The 16,978-nt window shown below is 46.8% G+C and overlaps 1 long non-coding RNA gene across 1 annotated transcript in view; it reads left to right on the forward strand.

The window, feature by feature from the left end:
• Positions 1-4,132: 4,132 nt before the first annotated feature.
• The window catches only part of LOC144481915 (uncharacterized), a 50,298-nt gene continuing 37,452 nt past the window's right edge, over positions 4,133-16,978 (forward strand). Inside the window, exon 1 of the long non-coding RNA XR_013495800.1 lies at positions 4,133-4,209. This is a non-coding gene — a long non-coding RNA (uncharacterized LOC144481915). The remainder of the gene's footprint in view (positions 4,210-16,978) is intronic.

Here is a 16,978-nt window from a genome sequence, read left to right on the forward strand (position 1 = left end):
CCCATCAAACCTGCTCTGCCATTCAGACTGATCAGACACTTCACTGCCTTTAACCACATTATCCCCATATTTATTGCGAATCAGAAATCTATCAATCTCTACCTTAAACTTGACTGAGTCTCCACACCCCTCTGGGATAAAGAACTCCGAATATTCACAACCCTCTGTGAAGAAATTTCTCCTCATCGCGGTCCTAAGTGGCTTTCCCCCATTTTGAAATTGTGCCCACTGGTTCTGGACTCCCCAGCCAGGGGGAAACATCTTAACCTGCATAAACGTCCAAATAAACTGAATCTGACTTTTTAATAAGACTTTAATCTGCCCTAGGCCGGCTTTGGTCATTTGTAAGTGCTTGTTTTAATCACCCCAGTGTTTCTCTCCTGTATTTTTTTTCTATTCATTCGTGGGACATGGGCGTCGCTGGCTGGCCAGCATTTATTGCCCATCCCTAGTTGCCCTTGAGAAGGTGGTGGTGAGCCGCCATCTTGAATCGCTGCAGTCCATGTTCTGTGGGTTGACCCACAATGCCGTTAGGGAGGGAATTCCAGGATTTTGACCCAGCGACTGTGAAGGAACGGCCGATATATTTCCAAGTCAGGATGGTGAGTGGTTTGGAGGGGAACTTGCAGGTGGTGGTGTTCCCAGGTATCTGCTGCCCTTGTCCTTCTAGATGGAAGTGGACGTGGGTTTGGAAGGTGTTGGCTCAGAATCTTTGGTGAGTTGCTGCAGTGCATCTTGTAGATGGTACACACGGCTGCTACTGAGCGTCGGTGGTGGAGGGAGTGGGTGTTTGTGGATGGGGTACCAATCAAGCGGGGCTGCTTTGTCCTGGATGGTGTTGAGCTTCTTGAGTGTTGTTGGAGCTGCTCCCATCCAGGCAAGTGGGGAGTATTCCATCACACTCCTGACTTGTGCCTTGTAGATGGTGGACAGGCTCTGGGGAGTCAGGAGGTGAGTTACTCGCCGCAGTATTCCCAGCCTCTGACCTGCTCTTGTAGCCACTGTGTTTATGTGGGAAGATGTAACAAGTGGTTTGCCCAGGGATCAGTGCAGGGGCCTCAACATTTTACAATTTATCTAAATAACTTGGGCAAAGGGACCAAAAGGTATGGTTGCTAAAAGTGCTGATGACGTGAAGATGTAACGAGGACAGAGGGAGGCTACAGAGGGATATCGATAGGTTAAGTGAATGGCCAAATGGGGGAAAATGTGAACTTTTCCGTTTTGGCAGGAAGAATAAAGCATATTGTCTACATTAGTGAGATTGCAGACCCCTGAAACGCAGAGGGATCGAGGTGTCTTCATGCATAAATTGCAAAAGGTTTGTACACAGTTACAGCAAATCATTCGGAAAGCTAATTAGACTTCTCATTAGTTGCAAGGGGAATTTAATATAAAAGGAAGGAGATTGTTGCTTGCTCTCGAGGGTGTTGGCGATGAGGAGAGGTTGAATAAACTCGGATTGTTTTCACCAGAAAGACAGAGGCTGAGGGGACACTTGATAGAGGTCCACAAAATGATGAGAGGCTTTGATTTGATTTGATTTGATTTATTATTGTCACATGTATTGGGAGACAGTGAAAAGTATTGTTTCTTGCGCTCCATACAGACAAAGCATACCATTCATAGAGAAGGAAATGAGTGAGTGTAGAATGTAGTGTTACAGTCAAAGCTAGGGTGTTGAGAAAGATCAACTTAATGCGAGGTAGGTCCATTCAAAAGTCTGACAGCAGCAGGGAAGAAGCTGTTCTTGAATCGGTTGGTACGTGAACTCAGACTTTTGTATCTTTTTCCCGAAGGAAGAAGTTGGAAGAGAGAATGTCCGGGGTGCGTGGGGTCCTTAATTATGCTGGCTGCTTTGCTGAGGCAGCGGGAAGTGTAGACAGAGTCAATGGATGTGAGGCTGGTTTGCGTGATGGATTGGGCTACATTCACGACCTTTTGTAGTTTCTTGCGGTCTTGGGCAGAGCAGGAGCCAGACCAAGCTGTGATACAACCAGAAAGGATGCTTTCTATGGTGCATCTGTAAAAGATGGTGAGAGGCATAGACAGGGTGGATAGTCAGAGGCTTTTTCCCCAGGGTGGAAGTGTCAATTACAAGGGGGCACAGAGTCAAGGTGAGAGGGGGAAAGTTTAAGGGAGATGTGCGGGGGAGATTTTTCACGCAGAGAGTGGTGGGTGCCTGGAACGCGCTGCCAGAGGAGGTGGTGGAAGAGGCACATTAGCAACATTTAAGAGGCATCTCGATGGGTCCATGAATAGGGAGGGAATAGAGGGATACGGACCGAGTAAGGGCAGAAGGGATTTTTAGTTTAGTTAGAGCATCATGATCGGCACAGGCTTGGAGGGCCGAAGGGCCTGTCCCTGTGCTGTACTTTTCTTGATTTTTTATTATGCTTCAGTTGTGCAGGGCATTGGGGAGGCCACATCTGAAAATATTGTGTACAGTATTGGTCTTATTTAAGGATGGATGTTCCAAGCAGTTCAGAGAAGGTTTACTAGACTAATATCAGGAATAGGCTGGGTGTCTTATGAGGAGAGATTGGACTGGCTAGGCTTGTATCCGCTGGAGTTTAGAAGAGTAAGAAGTGACTTGAGGGTTATTGACGGACGTTGAGAGGATGTTTGCTCTTGTGGGAGAATCTAGAACGAGGGGGTCACTGCTTAATAATTTAAAAATATCATTTAAGGTAGAGAGGAATTTTTTTTCTGAGGATGCTGAGTCTCTGAAACTCTCCCTTAGAAGGTAGTGGAAGCAGAATCTTTGAATGTTTTTAAGGTAGAGCTGGATAGATTCTTGATTCACAAGAGGGTGAAAGATTATCGGGCGTCAGCGGAAATGTGGAGTTGAGGTTACAATCCAATCACTGGCCCGGCAAAAACAAATTTTATACTTGAATTTTTAAATTTTATCAAGAAAACTAGGCAGCAGAGGTTGCTGGATCTTTGCAGACAGTTTTCTTTGAGGTCAGTGGCAAACATCACTACCTCGCTGCTCACCGCACAATCTGGGCTCATAAAATGACTCTGTGTTTTGACTAAACTTCGGGCCACATCTGTCCCGAGAACGTAAAATCCTGCCCGAGGTCGATGGACTGTGGCTCGCCCCTCGCCCACTCCGATTTCCGTGGCGGGCGGGGCAATAAAATTCCAGCCCTGTTCTCAGGGCGGCACGGTGGCACAGTGGTTAGTGCTGCTGCCTCGCAGCGCCAGGGACCTGGGTTCAATTCCCGCCTCGGGTCACTGTCTGTGTGGAGATTGCACATTCTCCCCGTGTCTGCGTGGGTTTCCTCTGGGCGCTCCGGTTTCCTCCCACACTCCAAAGATGTGCAGGTTAGGTGGATTGGCCTTGCTAAATTTCCCTTTAGTGTCCAAAGATGTGCTGGTTAGGTGGATTGGCCATGCTAAATTGCCCCTTAGTGTCCAAAGATGTGCAGGTTAGGTGGATTGGCCATGCTAAATTGCCCCTTAGTGTCCAAAGATGTGCTGGTTAGGTGGATTGGCCATGCTAAATTGCCCCTTAGTGTCCAAAGATGTGCAGGTTAGGTGGATTGGCCAAGCTAAATTGCCCCTTAGTGTCTGGGGATTAGCTAGGGTAAATGCATGGGGTTATGGGGATCGGGCCTGGGTGGGATTCTGGCTGGTGCAGACTCGATGGGCTGAATGGCCTCTTTCTGCACTGCAGGACTTTTTAAATGTTGGAGCATGCTGTAATCAGTGCTTACCACAAGGTGTCACCAATGTGCCGTTTTTGCCTCTCAAAAGGTGTGCCTCAGCAGTGTCTTTCAGCAAGCCAGCCTGTCAGATGTGACACATAATTGAATAACTGCTGACGAAATGCAATCCTGCCAAAGCTATTAGTGCGGGAAAGATCAATTGTGGAGCGTCCTCCTTTGGATTGGATTCAAAGTTCCATTTGCTCTTGTTTCTGGTTTTCTCTGGTTGCCACCCTTACTTTGCCAGCTTGTTTTTTTTCTCGGTCTGCGGTAGCTTTTTTTATCCACAGTACAGGCAACACCTTTTGTTGATTTATTGAAACAGGTGTGCAGCTTCAGCCGTCACAGATGACACCATGCCTGATGGTCTGGGAGTGGTCAGCCATTTGTTCTTTTTGTCAGACCCCGCAGTTGTTTTGGAAGATCATTCCCATCCAAGCCTCCCTCCCGTGCATTGAATGGGAACTCATGGGAGTGAGTTCAAGAAAAAGAGGTTACCATTTATTTGATTTGATTTATTATTGTCACATGTATTGAGATACAGTGAAAAGTATTGTTTCTTGCGCACTATACAGACAAAGCATACTGTTCATAGAGAAGGAAAGGAGAGGGTGCAGAATGTAGTGTCACAGTCACAGATAGGGTGTAGAGAAAGATCAACTTAATATTTGATTTATTGTCACGTGTTGGGATACAGTGAAAAGTATTGTTTCTTGCGCACTATACAGACAAAGCATACCATTCATAGAGAAGGAAAGGAGAGTGCAGAATGTAGTGTTACAGTCATAGCTGGGGTGTCGATAAATAGTGCATTGTTAGAGAGTTTAAAAGAGGTAGAATAGAGTTTGGGAAGCATAGAACGAGAGTAAAAGATAGAATTGGAGGGGATGCTGGGGACAGCTCGCAAGAAGTCGTCTCACTCAGGCGCCATCTTGAATCTCTGGTAGTTGTATGGCTGGAGGTCGACATGAGGATGGGAATTTTGAATTAAAGGCATTGGTGGACAGGAAGCTCCCCCATTGGCAGTAAGCCTTCAGCTGCCCGGGCTCTAAACTCTAAAATTCCCTCTCTCAATCCTTTTATTCCTCTATCCCAACATTAAAAGGGAGAGACTTGCATCTATTTGGCACCTTTCGTGACCACAAGTTGTCCCAGAGCACTTTACAACCAATCCCAATTACATAATACAATGCAATGTGCATCTCGGCCTTTTGGCTAAGATGCAAATGAGCTCAAGTCTTGGAGGAGGAACCTCCCCCTTCTCCAATCAGCTTGGCTCATGTAGATCAGGCCCAGGACAGGGTGGTTTGGTTGCTCGCCCTGTCTTGTCAGCCTGGATCTGAAATGTCTCAACTTGTTGAGACTCTGAATTGGATTTGATTTGATTGAATTGGAAAAGTATAAAAAAAAATACAATGCAATGTACACTTTGTGTCAAACATTCTGTGGTCCATAACGGCCTCTTGGTGGACTGCGGCAGGCAAGCCTTGGACAGTGGCCTTTCCCTGTTCAGCCTCTGTGGCAGCAACACCAAGCTTTAGTGTGTCCCTCAGCTCAGAGTGCTAGATGTTGGAAGGTAAAAATAAAACATGAAAAGTGAAGGAATTCTGGGGTTTTTAACTTCTTGTGTTGCTGTCCGTGAGAAAACATAAAATGATTAGTGCTAGTCTGCAACATTCCATCATCGACAGCGCTTCTGCACTCGACTGACAGGTTTTGGGCAGAACAAAGGGTGTCTTTCACCGAGTGGATGTTCCTCCGGCTGCAATTGAGTTAATCTTGTGCATTCCTGGGAACAGCCTGTCGGGCACAAGAGTCCTGCATTACAGAGCTGCGAGGGATGAACCTCGACAAATACCACCCCACCCTTGTTGGGCGGCACGGTGGCACAGTGGTTAGCACTGCTGCCTCACAGCGCCAGGGACCCGGGTTCAATTCCGGCCTCAGGTCACTGTCTGTGTGGAGTTTGCACATTCTCCCCGTGTCTGCGTGGGTTTCCTCCAGGAGCTCTGGTTTCCTCACACACTCCAAAGATGTGCAGGTTAGATGGATTGGTCATGCTAAATTGCCCCTTAGTGTCCAAAGATGTGCAGGTTGGGTGGATTGGCCATGCTAAGTTGCCCCTTAGTATCCAAAGATGTGCAGGTTAGGGGGATTGGCCATGCTAAATTGTCCCTAAGTGTCCAAAGATGTGCAGGTTAGGTGGATTGGCCAAGCTAAATTGTCCCTAAGTGTCCAAAGATGTGCAGGTTAGGTGGATTGGCCATGCTAAACTGTCCCTCAGTATCCAAAGATGTGTAGGTTAGGTGGATTGGCCATGCTAAACTGTCCCTCAGTATCCAAAGATGTGCAGGTTAGGTGGATTGGCCATGCTAAACTGTCCCTCAGTATCCAAAGATGTGCAGGTTGGGTGGATTGGCCATGCTAAATTGACACTTAGTGTCCAAAAATGTGGAGGTTAGGGGGAATTAGCAGGGCAAATATGTGAGGTTATGGGAATAAGGCTGGGCTGGGATGCTCTGTCGGTGTAGTCTTGATGGGCTGAATGGCCTCCTTCTGCGCTATCGGGATTCTAGGAGCAGTCCCTGAGTGTGTGCAGGAGTGGCACAAGAGGCTCGACTGAGCCAAGGTTGACAGCAAGTCCTCACTGGCATTCAGTGGTGAGCTCTTTGTGATATTTGGTTTGTGATTTGCTGTGATGTGCTCTGAACCGGAGCACCTTTTCTGCAACCTTCACTCAGCTGGCATTATCCATGCGCTCCTAGCTCAGGATTTGCAGGGTCTGAATGCAGAGCAAAGTTACCGAATTCTATTCCAATCGCATTCCTGAATCCCAAACTCTGCATTGTATCAGTGTGAAACTTGCGGAAATGTACACGGCCCCAGCCGTTGATCTAGACAGTAATCAGCTTTGAGTTTGCATGCCAGTTGTTGTTTAGGCACAAATCAAACTGCAAGGAGCAATTGTTGCGGTGATTCAAGCCGTGATTAATGTTTCTGATGTACAATCAGTGTCAGGAATCTTCACGATCCAGTTTAATTACACAGGGAAAGGAAATATAAATTTAAGCAGATTTGCAACAGGAGACACAGAGGAAATGAGGCGGCACGGTGGCACAGTGGTTGGCACTGCTGCCTCACAGCGCCAGGGACCCGGGTTCGATTCCCGGCTTGAGTCGCTGTTTGTGCGGAGCTTGCATGTTCTCCCCGGGTATCCTTCCACATTTCACTGTGTCCCAATACGTGTGACAATAATAAATCAAATCAAATCAAATCATTCACATTAGAAGTAAGAATTGAGTCCAACAGTAAGTAAATATCAATAAAAAGTTATATGGAATAGTCCTCGAGTTGTGGGGAGTAGATGATGAATGTTGGGGCTGATACAGATTGATTCCAGCAGTTGATTCTTTGGTTCAGGTGTCTCAGCTTGGTATGGCTCCTGCTCTGCCCAAGACCGCAACGAACGACAAAAGCTCGTGAATGTGGCCCAATCCATCACGCAAACCAGCCTCCCATCCATTGACTCTGTCTACACTTCCCGTTGCCTCGGCAAAGCAGCCAGCATAATCAAGGACCCCACACAGCCCAGACATTCTCTCTTCCACCTTCTTCCTTTGGGAAAAAGATACAAAAGTCTGAGGTCACGTACCAACCGACTCAAGAACAGCTTCTTCCCTGCTGCTGTCAGACTTTTGAATGGACTTGCCTTGCATTAAGTTGATCTTTCTCTACACTCTAGTTATGACTCTGACACTACATTCTGCACCCTCTCCTTTCCTTCTCTATGAACGGTATGCTTTGTCTGTATAGTGCGCAAGAAACAATACTTTTCACTGTATCCCAATACATGTGACAATAATAAATCAAATCAACTCAAATCAAATCTGTAGTTAGATAGTGAACTCAGTTCTTTTTCCAGATACAGTCCTTCTGCTGGCTGATTGACTTTCACAGTCAGAGAAAGAGTTTTTATTGATTTGATTTATTATTGTCACATGTATTGGGATACAGTGAAAAGTATTGTTTCTTACGCGCTATACAGACAAAGCATACCGTTCATAGAGTACATAGAGGAGAAGGAAAGGAGAGGGTGCAGAATGTAGTGTTACAGTTACAGCTAGGGTATAGAGTAAGATCAGCTTAGTGCGAGGTAGGTCCATTCAAAAGTCTGACAGCAGCAGGGAAGAAGCTGTTCTTGAGTCGGTTGGTACGTGACCTCAGACTTTTGTATCTTTTTCCTGACGGAAGAAGGTGGAAGAGAGAATGTCCGGGGTGCGTTTAGATGGTCCTGCAAAAGCTGGCTATTTATGCAGGGGCCTTGCCTTGGTGTGGCAAACTTCCAGCTGCTGTTTCTCACAGCGTACATGCACAGACTGACACCCAGGCTGGTACCAAGCAGGCTTTTAACCTCTTCCTATGTATATTCCAGCTGGAGACCCAGGATACACTAGTCTCATCGAGGCAATTATACCCAGGGTCTTTGAGATTAGATAGTTGTTATGTTCCTTTGTCTTCACTGGAGATGGTAATCAGTCTTTGGATTCTTTTAGAAGTACCTTGTTTAGAAGCACAGAAGGGGGTTCCATTGTCCCTCTCATCATCATTACACTTGCATAGTAGGGATTCTATGATTCTATGTACATAGAGTACATAGGGGAGAAGGAAGGGAGAGGGTGCAGAATGTAGTGTTACAGTCAGAGCTCGCTTGCATAGGAATATTATGATCACAAAAATCAGTAAATATTCTGTCAGCAAATTCTATAAAACTCCTATACAGCCTTGTAAATAAATATCTGCTGCCTTTATCACCTATTTCAGTGCTCCTTCAGGTGAATAATGTTTGTACCGGAGAATTGGATATGTTCCATTTCCATTCCCACTCTCGGTATTGGAAATCCAAGATGGCGCCAGAGTGAGGTGACTTCTTGCGAGCTGTACCCAGCATACCCTCTGATTCTATCATTTACTCTCGTTCTATGCTCTAAAGCTCTATTCTAATTCTTTTAAACTCTCTAAAAATTCTCTACACCCTAGCTATGACTGTAACACTACATTCTGTACCCTCTCCTTTCCTTCTCCCCCTATGTACTCTATGTACATAGAATCATAGAATCCCTACAGTGCAGAAGGAGGCCATTTGGCTAATCAGGCCTGCACTGACCACAATCCCACCCAGACCCTATCCCCGTAACCCTTCTAGCCCCCCTAACACTAAGGGGTAATTTACCATAGCCAATCCACCTAACCTGCACATCTTTGGACTGTGATATTATTAAACTAGAAAGAGTACAGAAAAGATTTACTAGGATGCTACCGGGACTTGATGGTTTGAGTAATAAGGAGAGGCTGGATAGACTGGGACTTTTTTCTCTGGAGCGTAGAAGGCTGAGGGGTGATCTTAGAATCTTAGAATCCCTACAGCACAGAAAGAGGCCATTCGGCCCATCAAGTCTGCACCGACCACAATCCCACCCAGGCCCTACCCTCATACCCCTACATATTTTACCCACTAACCCCTATAACTGACGCACCCCAGGACATTAAGGGCAATTTTTTTTTTTAGCTTGGCCAATCAACCTAACCCGCACATCTTTGGACTGTGGGCGGAAACCGGAGCACCCGGAGGAAACCCACACAGACACGGGGAGAACGTGCAAACTCCACACAGACAGTGACCCAAGCCGGGAATCGAACCCAGGTCCCTGGAGCTGTGAAGCAGCAGTGCTAACCACTGTGCTACCGTGCCGTCCATGATCTTATACCGTGATCTTATAGAGGTCTATAAAATAATGAGGGGCATCGATCAGCTAGATAGTCAATATCTTTTCCCAAAGGTAGGGGAGTCTAAAACTAGAGGGCATAGGTTTAAGGTGAGAGGGGAGAGATACAAAAGGGTCCAGAGGGGCAATTTTTTCTCACAGAGGGTGGTGTGTGTCTGGAACAAGCTGCCAGAGGTAGTAGTAGAGGCGGGTACAATTTTGTCTTTTAAAAAGCATTTGGACAGTTACATGGGTACGATGGGTACAGAGGGATATGGGCCAAATGCGGGCAATTGGGATTAGCTTAGGGGTTTAAAAAAAAGGGCGGCATGGACAAGTTGGGCCGAAGGGCCTGTTTCCATGCTGTAAACCTCTGTGACCGGAATTTTACCGGCATGCCCGCCCCCATTCCGGGCAAGGCTTGGAGAGCGGCATTCTCCATTGGCCTCGGGTGGGATCGTACAAACCTCGGGAGCATCCGGAGGAAACTCACGCAGACATGGAGGAGAACGTGCAGACTCTGCACAGACAGTGACCCGAGGCTGGAATCGAACCCGGGTCCCTGGCGCTGCGAGGCAGCAGTGTCTTTGTCCATGGTGTCAGTTGACCGGAGTACGAGGACAATAGTGTGCACACAGGGTGATGTCCGATAGGCGGCGGGCAATGAATGACTCAAGGGAGATTTATGTTATTGCATTCGAGTCTGCTTCATCCAGCAGCAGAGTTTGCCCACTCTGCTTCAATGATAAAAGCAGTAATGGATGGAATGAATGGAGTTGTAACGCATCGATTGTGAAATTGGAGAAACTATGGGTGCGGTCTGACACCAGAATCATCCAAAGTCAGCAATGTTTGCTGTCGGTTTTATTTGAAACCTTCAGACTCAGCTAATACTACATCAAGGGCTTGTCGGAAACTGTTTATTCTTACTCTGCACCTTTGAAAGGTCACTTTGGAGAATGTAATCCTTTCGGGAATGTGTAGCTAACGTGTGCCCCCGGGAGACTCGCCTCTTCAGACCCTTCCCTTGCGAGTCTGAGAACAAAGCAAAAAATCCATGACTGTCTCCGGTCTCCGACTGGAGCAAGGCCTTTGCAATGTCGATTTCCCATCGCTTGTCTGGGCAACTCAGCAGCCAAGTGTTAACATTCCTTACGCAAGGTGTGTCTGTAAAGTAGTTTCCTCACACCGGCATTCTCAATCTGTTAACAGGCCAGTAGCACAGTGGTAATGTTGCTCAATTAGTAAACCTCAGGATCCAATTAATGCTCTACTGACGTCAATTCCGATCCCACCACAGGAGAAATTTGGATTTGGTTCATTCCTAAAAACTTGGAACAAAATGCCAGTCTTGTTTAAGAAACAAAAATCGGATTCAATAATGCCCTCTTTATCGGCTGTTCTCCCTATCCAGTCTGGCCCATACATGACTTCAAACCCAAAATGATGATGTTGGTTTCTTAACTACCCTCTGAAATGGCACGAACAAACCACTCAATTTGTAACGTCCTAACGGTTTTAGAGAAAAAGATGTGGTTTGCACATGTAGATTGAAACAACAACAGATTTATTGAAGGAGCTGTTGCGTGTACAGAGCACAAAGTGAAAATAAAACAGCAACCTGTGCAACACCCGAATGATGTCACCATCAAATCATGTGATCAGCTCTTAAAGCAACCTGCAACCCTTTAAAATATATAACACAGTTGGAGACACCTCATCACCAAGGGATGGGCAATATATGCTGGCCTTGACTGCAATCGCATTCACATTCCCAGGAATTTAAAAAAAAGTTTGGAACAGAGTCAAGTGAAGGGTCACTGACCTAAAGTGTTAACTCTGTTTCTCTCTCAACAGACCTACTGAGTCATTCCAGCGTCTGCATGAAGTACTTTTGCTCTTGTGCAGAATCGGAATCATAGAATCCTATAGTGCAGAAGGAGGCCATTCAGCCCATCGAGTCTGCACCGACCACAATCTCACCCAGGCCCTAGCCCCATAACCCTATTAACCTCCTGACCCTAAGGGTCAATTTAGCATGGCCAATCAACCTAACCTGCACATCTTTGGAGTGTGGGAGGAAACCGGAGCACCCGGAGGAAACCCACGCAGACACGGGGAGAACGTGCAAACTCCACCCAGACAGTGACCCAAGCTGGGAATCGAACCCGGGTCCCTGGCACTGTGAGGCAGCAGTAATTCCCACACTCCTATATACCTTGGAGACTCGGCAACCTACAGCAGGCATCTCAAAGCAACGGGAGAAGTACAACTTGCAATGCCTTAGCAAGATCCTCCAAGTATGGTGGCAAAAAGGTGGTTCAACATCTGTGCCCTCTCCCAGGCCACCCTGCCCAGAATTGAGGTACTAATCACTCAAAACCAGCTCTGCTTGACGGGACATGTCATCCGTATGACTGACGCCAGCAACAGCTCCACTCAGAACTTGGTTACAGCAGCAGACTCCCAGGAGGACAGCAGCAACACTTCAAGGATGTCCACAAAGCATCCCTGAGGAACTCAGACATCCTTGATTTGATTTATTATTGTCACATGCGTCGGGATACAGTGAAAAGTATTGTTTCTTGCGCACTATACAGACAAAGCATACTGTTCATAGAGTACACAGGGGAGCAGGAAAGGAGAGGGTGCAGAATGTAGAGTTAAAGTCATAGCTAGGGTGTAGAGAAAGATCAGCTTAATATTTGATTTGATTTATTATTGCCACATGTACTGGGATACAGTGAATCCTTACTGATTGTGGTCTGTGGGTTAGGAAGCCTAGGATCCAGTCACAGAGGGAGGAGCCGAGCCCCAGGCCATGGAGTTTGGAGGTGAGATTTGTAGGGATAATGGTTTTGAAGGCAGAGCTGTAGTCAATAAATAGGACTCATGGGAGACCCTGGTTACTGAGTTACGAAAACAGAGAAGGTCCATTCAAGAAGGATATTCAGTGAGGCCTCGGTGTCCTCGTGCAAGTCGCTGAAAGTAAGTGCGCAGGTACAGCAGGCAGTAAAGAAGGCAAATGGTATGTTAGCCTTCATAGTGAGAGGATTTGAGTATAGGGATAGGGATGTTTTGCTGCAATTGTACAGGGCGTTGGCGAGGCCACACCTGGAGTATTGTGTGCAGGTTTGGTGTCCTTATCTGAGGAAGGATGTTCTTGCTCTCGAGGGAGCGCAGCGAAGGTTTACCAGGCTGATTCCTGGGATGGCGGGACTGATGCATGAGAAGAGATTAAGTCGGTTAGGATTGTTTTCACTGGAGTTTAGAAGAGCGAGAGGGGATCTCATAGAAACTTATAAAATTCTAACAGGGTTAGACAGGGTAGATTCAGAAAGAATGTTCCCGATGGTGGGGGAATCCAGAACTAGGGGGTCATAGTTTGAGGATAAGGGGTAAACCTTTTAGAACTGAGGTGAGGAGAAATTTTTTCACCCAGAGAGTGGTGAATGTGTGGAATTCACTCCCACAGAAAGTAGTTGAGACGAAAACTACCATAGAACTATTGTTCTATATATAGGACAGATATAGGACAGATGTTAGAGGTAGGTTCTTTACTCAGAGAGTAGTAAGGGCGTGGAATGCCCTGCCTGCAGCAGTAGTGGACTCATCAACATTAAGAGCATTCAAATGGTTATTGGATAAACATATGGATGATATTGGAATAGTGTAGATTAGGGGGGCTTTAGATTGGTTTCACTGGTCGGCGCAACATCGAGGGCCGAAGGGCCTGTACTGCGCTGTAATGTTCTATGTTCTATGTTCTAAAACATCTGATTTCAAGAAGGAATTAGATATCGCTCTAGCAGCTAAAGGGATATGGGAGGAAGGGGGGTGGGAATCAGGATATTGAATTCGATGATCAGCCATGATCAAAATGAGTGATGGAGCAGGCTCGAAGGGCCGAATGGTCCTAGTTTCTGTGTTCTATGTTTCTCCAGGGTTGCAGACAGCAATTGATCCTCAATTCTCAGAGACACCAGGCTCGAAGGGCCTACTCCTGCTTCTAGTTTCTACGGAGGCGCTGAACATATCAAGAGACTTTTTCGGGAACAGTCGGAAATGAAGGCGAGATGAGGGCACGCAAGCCTCCAAAACACCTCGTCTACCCAACCCTTCGAGCACTAGCTGCCCAGCAGAGTCTGTAGGTCAGCTGTCTCAGAACTCATTGAAGCCAGTGGAAGCTCAAAGTATGGAGTAAGGATAGAAAGTCTGTGTGACCTGGAGTCAGTGTCGTCTGGATTTCAGCCCTGTTCGTGACCTTGGTTTAAGAGACAGAATACAAGCCACGACTTGATTGATACTGAGCAGTTTGAAGGGCTTGTCAGCTATAAAATAGGAATGTGTGGAATAGGTTTAAGGTGTGTATGAGGCAAATATTTGAAAAGAAAGTGTCTTGTATGTGGAGCTATTGTTGGGCTATCACTTTTAAAACAAAGCAAATAGAATTCCATCTCAGCCAAGAAAAATACAAGTTAAGTATTAAGATTACAACTCAGTTGGTAGCACTCTGCTCTGGGCTAGACACTTGTGGGATCAGGTTTTTGGTTCAACCCAACCCTTCGGAGTAGTGCCGAGGGTTTGCTGTGGTATCGAGGATGCCATCTTTCTTAACTAAATCCAAGTCGGTTGGTGAAGTCAAAACCAAAATCAGGTTTTTCTTTACTGAGAGCGTTTATGGCACGGTGGCACAGTGGTTGGCACTGCTGTCTCACGGCGCCAGGGACCTGGGTTCGATTCCTGGCTTGGGTCACTGTCTGTGCGAAGTCTGCACGTTCTCCCCGTGTCTGTGTGGGTTTCCTCCTGGTGCTCCGGTTTCCTCCCACAGTCTGAAAGACGTGCTGGTTAGGTGCATTGGCCATGCTAAATTCTCCCTCAGTGTACCCGAACAGGAGTGTGGTGACTGGAGGATTTTCACCGTAACTTCATTGCCATGTTAATGTAAGCCGACTTGTGACATTAATAAATAAACTTTAAAACATGTAGGCCAGACCGGGTAAGGACAGCAGATTTCCTTCCCTTAACTTATTGGCTTTGTTCAGTCTCATGGCTCTCCTTCCAACCCCCAGTGTCCCAGCTGTCACCTAGTTGTACTCTTATAGAATCCCTACAAGACAGAAGGAGGCCATTCAGCCCATCGAATCTGTACCGACCACAAACCCACCCAGGGCCTATTCCCATAACCCCACATATTTACCCTGCTAATCCCCCTGACACTAGGATCAATTTAGTATGGCCAATCAACCTAACCCGCACATCTTTGGACTGTGGGAGGAAACCGGAGCACCCAGAGGAAACCCACGCAGACACGGGGAGAACGTGCAGACTCCACACAGACAGTGACCATTATTAAAGATGAAATTGCAGAGTACTAGGAAGTGCATGGTAAAATAGGACTGAGTCAGCACGGCTTTGTCAAGGGGAGGTCATGTCTGACAAATCTGTTCTTTGAGGAGGTAACAAGGAAGTTAGATAAAGGAGAACCAGTGGATGTGATTTATTTAGATTTCCAGAAGACCTTTGACAAGGTGCCGCATAGGAGACTGTTAAATAAGTTAAGTGCCCATGGTGTTGAGGGTAAGATCCTGGCATGGATAGAGGATTGGCTGACTGACAGAAGGCAGAGAGTGGGGATAAAGGGGTCTTTTTCAGGATGGCAGCTGGTGACTAGTGGTGTGCCTCAGGGGTCAGTGCTGGGACCACAACTTTTCAGAATATATATTAACGATTTGGAGGAAGGGACCGAAGGTACTGTTGCTAAGTTTGCAGATGATACAAAGATATGTAGAGGGACGGGTAGTATTGAGGAAGCAGGGGGGCTGCAGAAGGACTTGGACAGGTTAGGAGAGTGGGCAAAGAAGTGGCAGATGGAATACAATGTGGAAAAGTGTGAGGTTATGCACTTTGGAAGGAGGGATTGAGGCATAGACTATTTTCTAAATGGGAAAATGCTTAGGAAATCAGAAACACAAAGGGACTTGGGAGTCTTGTTCAAGATTCTCTTAAGGTTAACGTGCAGGTTCAGTCGGCAGTTAGGAAGGCAAATGCAATGTTGGCATTCATGTCGAGAGGGCTAGAATACAAGAGCAGGAATGTACTTCTGAGGCTGTATAAGGCTCTAGTCAGACCCCATTTGGAGTATTGTGAACAGTTTTGGGCCCCATATCTAAGGAAGGATGTGCTGGCCTTGGAAAGGGTCCAGAGGAGGTTCACAAGAATGATTCCTGGAATGAAGAGCTTGTCGTATGAGGAATGGTTGAGGACTCTGGGTCTGTACTCGTTGGAGTTTGGAAGGATGAGGGGGGATCTTATTGAAACTTACAGGATACTGCGAGGCCTGGATAGAGTGGACGTGGAGAGGATGTTTCCACTAGTGGGAAAAACTAGAACCAGAGGGCACAACCTCAGGCTAAAGGGACGATCCTTTTAAACAGAGATGAGGAGGAATTTCTTCAGCCAGAGAGTGGTGAATCTGTGGAACTCTTTGCCGCAGAAGGCTGTGGAGGCCGGGTCATTGAGTGTCTTTAAGACAGAGATAGACAGGTTCTTGATTAATAAGGGGATCATGGGTTATGGGGAAAAGGCAGGAGAATGGGGATGAGAAAAATATCAGCCATGATTGAATGGCGGAGCAGACTCGATGGGCCGAGTGGCCTAATTCTGCTCCTATATCTTATGGCCTGATGGACCCGAGGCTGGAATTGAACCCGGGTCCCTGGCGCCGTGAGGCAGCAGTGCCAACCACTGTGCCACCATGCCGACCAGCACGTCTTCTTAATAAAACAGAAAAAAACACTAAATTAAACAAAAACAAGAGGGGTTGGCAGCCCCAGGTGGGGCACTGTAACTAATACAAAACATCAAAAGGAAACTTAATCAATTTAATCAAAATATCATTCCCGGGGTGAAGAAACACACCAACCCCCTGGTGCCCATGGGTTACGGAAAGCATGATGTGTATTGGTGGACACCGCATGCCCAAGACCCCCTGGATGTGAATGTAGCTGCAGTAGAGGGGCAGACAGTCGGGTCACATGACCCCCTCAACCAGTCCCCTCAATCCTTTATGTTTTCAAAGTACTTAATCAAATGTGCCCTTCACCTGTTTATCTTAAAAGTTCATTTTATTAGAGTCGCTTACATTAACACTGCAATGAAGTTACTGTGAAAATCCCCGAGTCACCACACTCCTGTCCGGGTACACTGAGGGAGAATTTAGCACGGCCAATCCACCCAACCAGCACGTCTTTCGGACTGTGGGAGGAAACCGGAGCACCCGGAGGAAACCCACGCAGACACGGGGAGAACGTGCAGACTCCACACAGACAGTGACCCAAGCCGGGAATTGAACCCAGGTCTCTGGCGCTGTGAGGCAGCAGTGTGCCTCCGTGCCGCCATTAACAATATAATGAATGTACTTATATTCACAATCTTTAGATGAATAAGAAGCTGAAGGCTTGTCTGCTTGTTCAGATCTTGCTGTACATGCCGACTGCT

This window comes from Mustelus asterias, chromosome X (assembly GCF_964213995.1).
Source record: "Mustelus asterias chromosome X, sMusAst1.hap1.1, whole genome shotgun sequence".
NCBI lineage: Eukaryota > Metazoa > Chordata > Chondrichthyes > Carcharhiniformes > Triakidae > Mustelus > Mustelus asterias.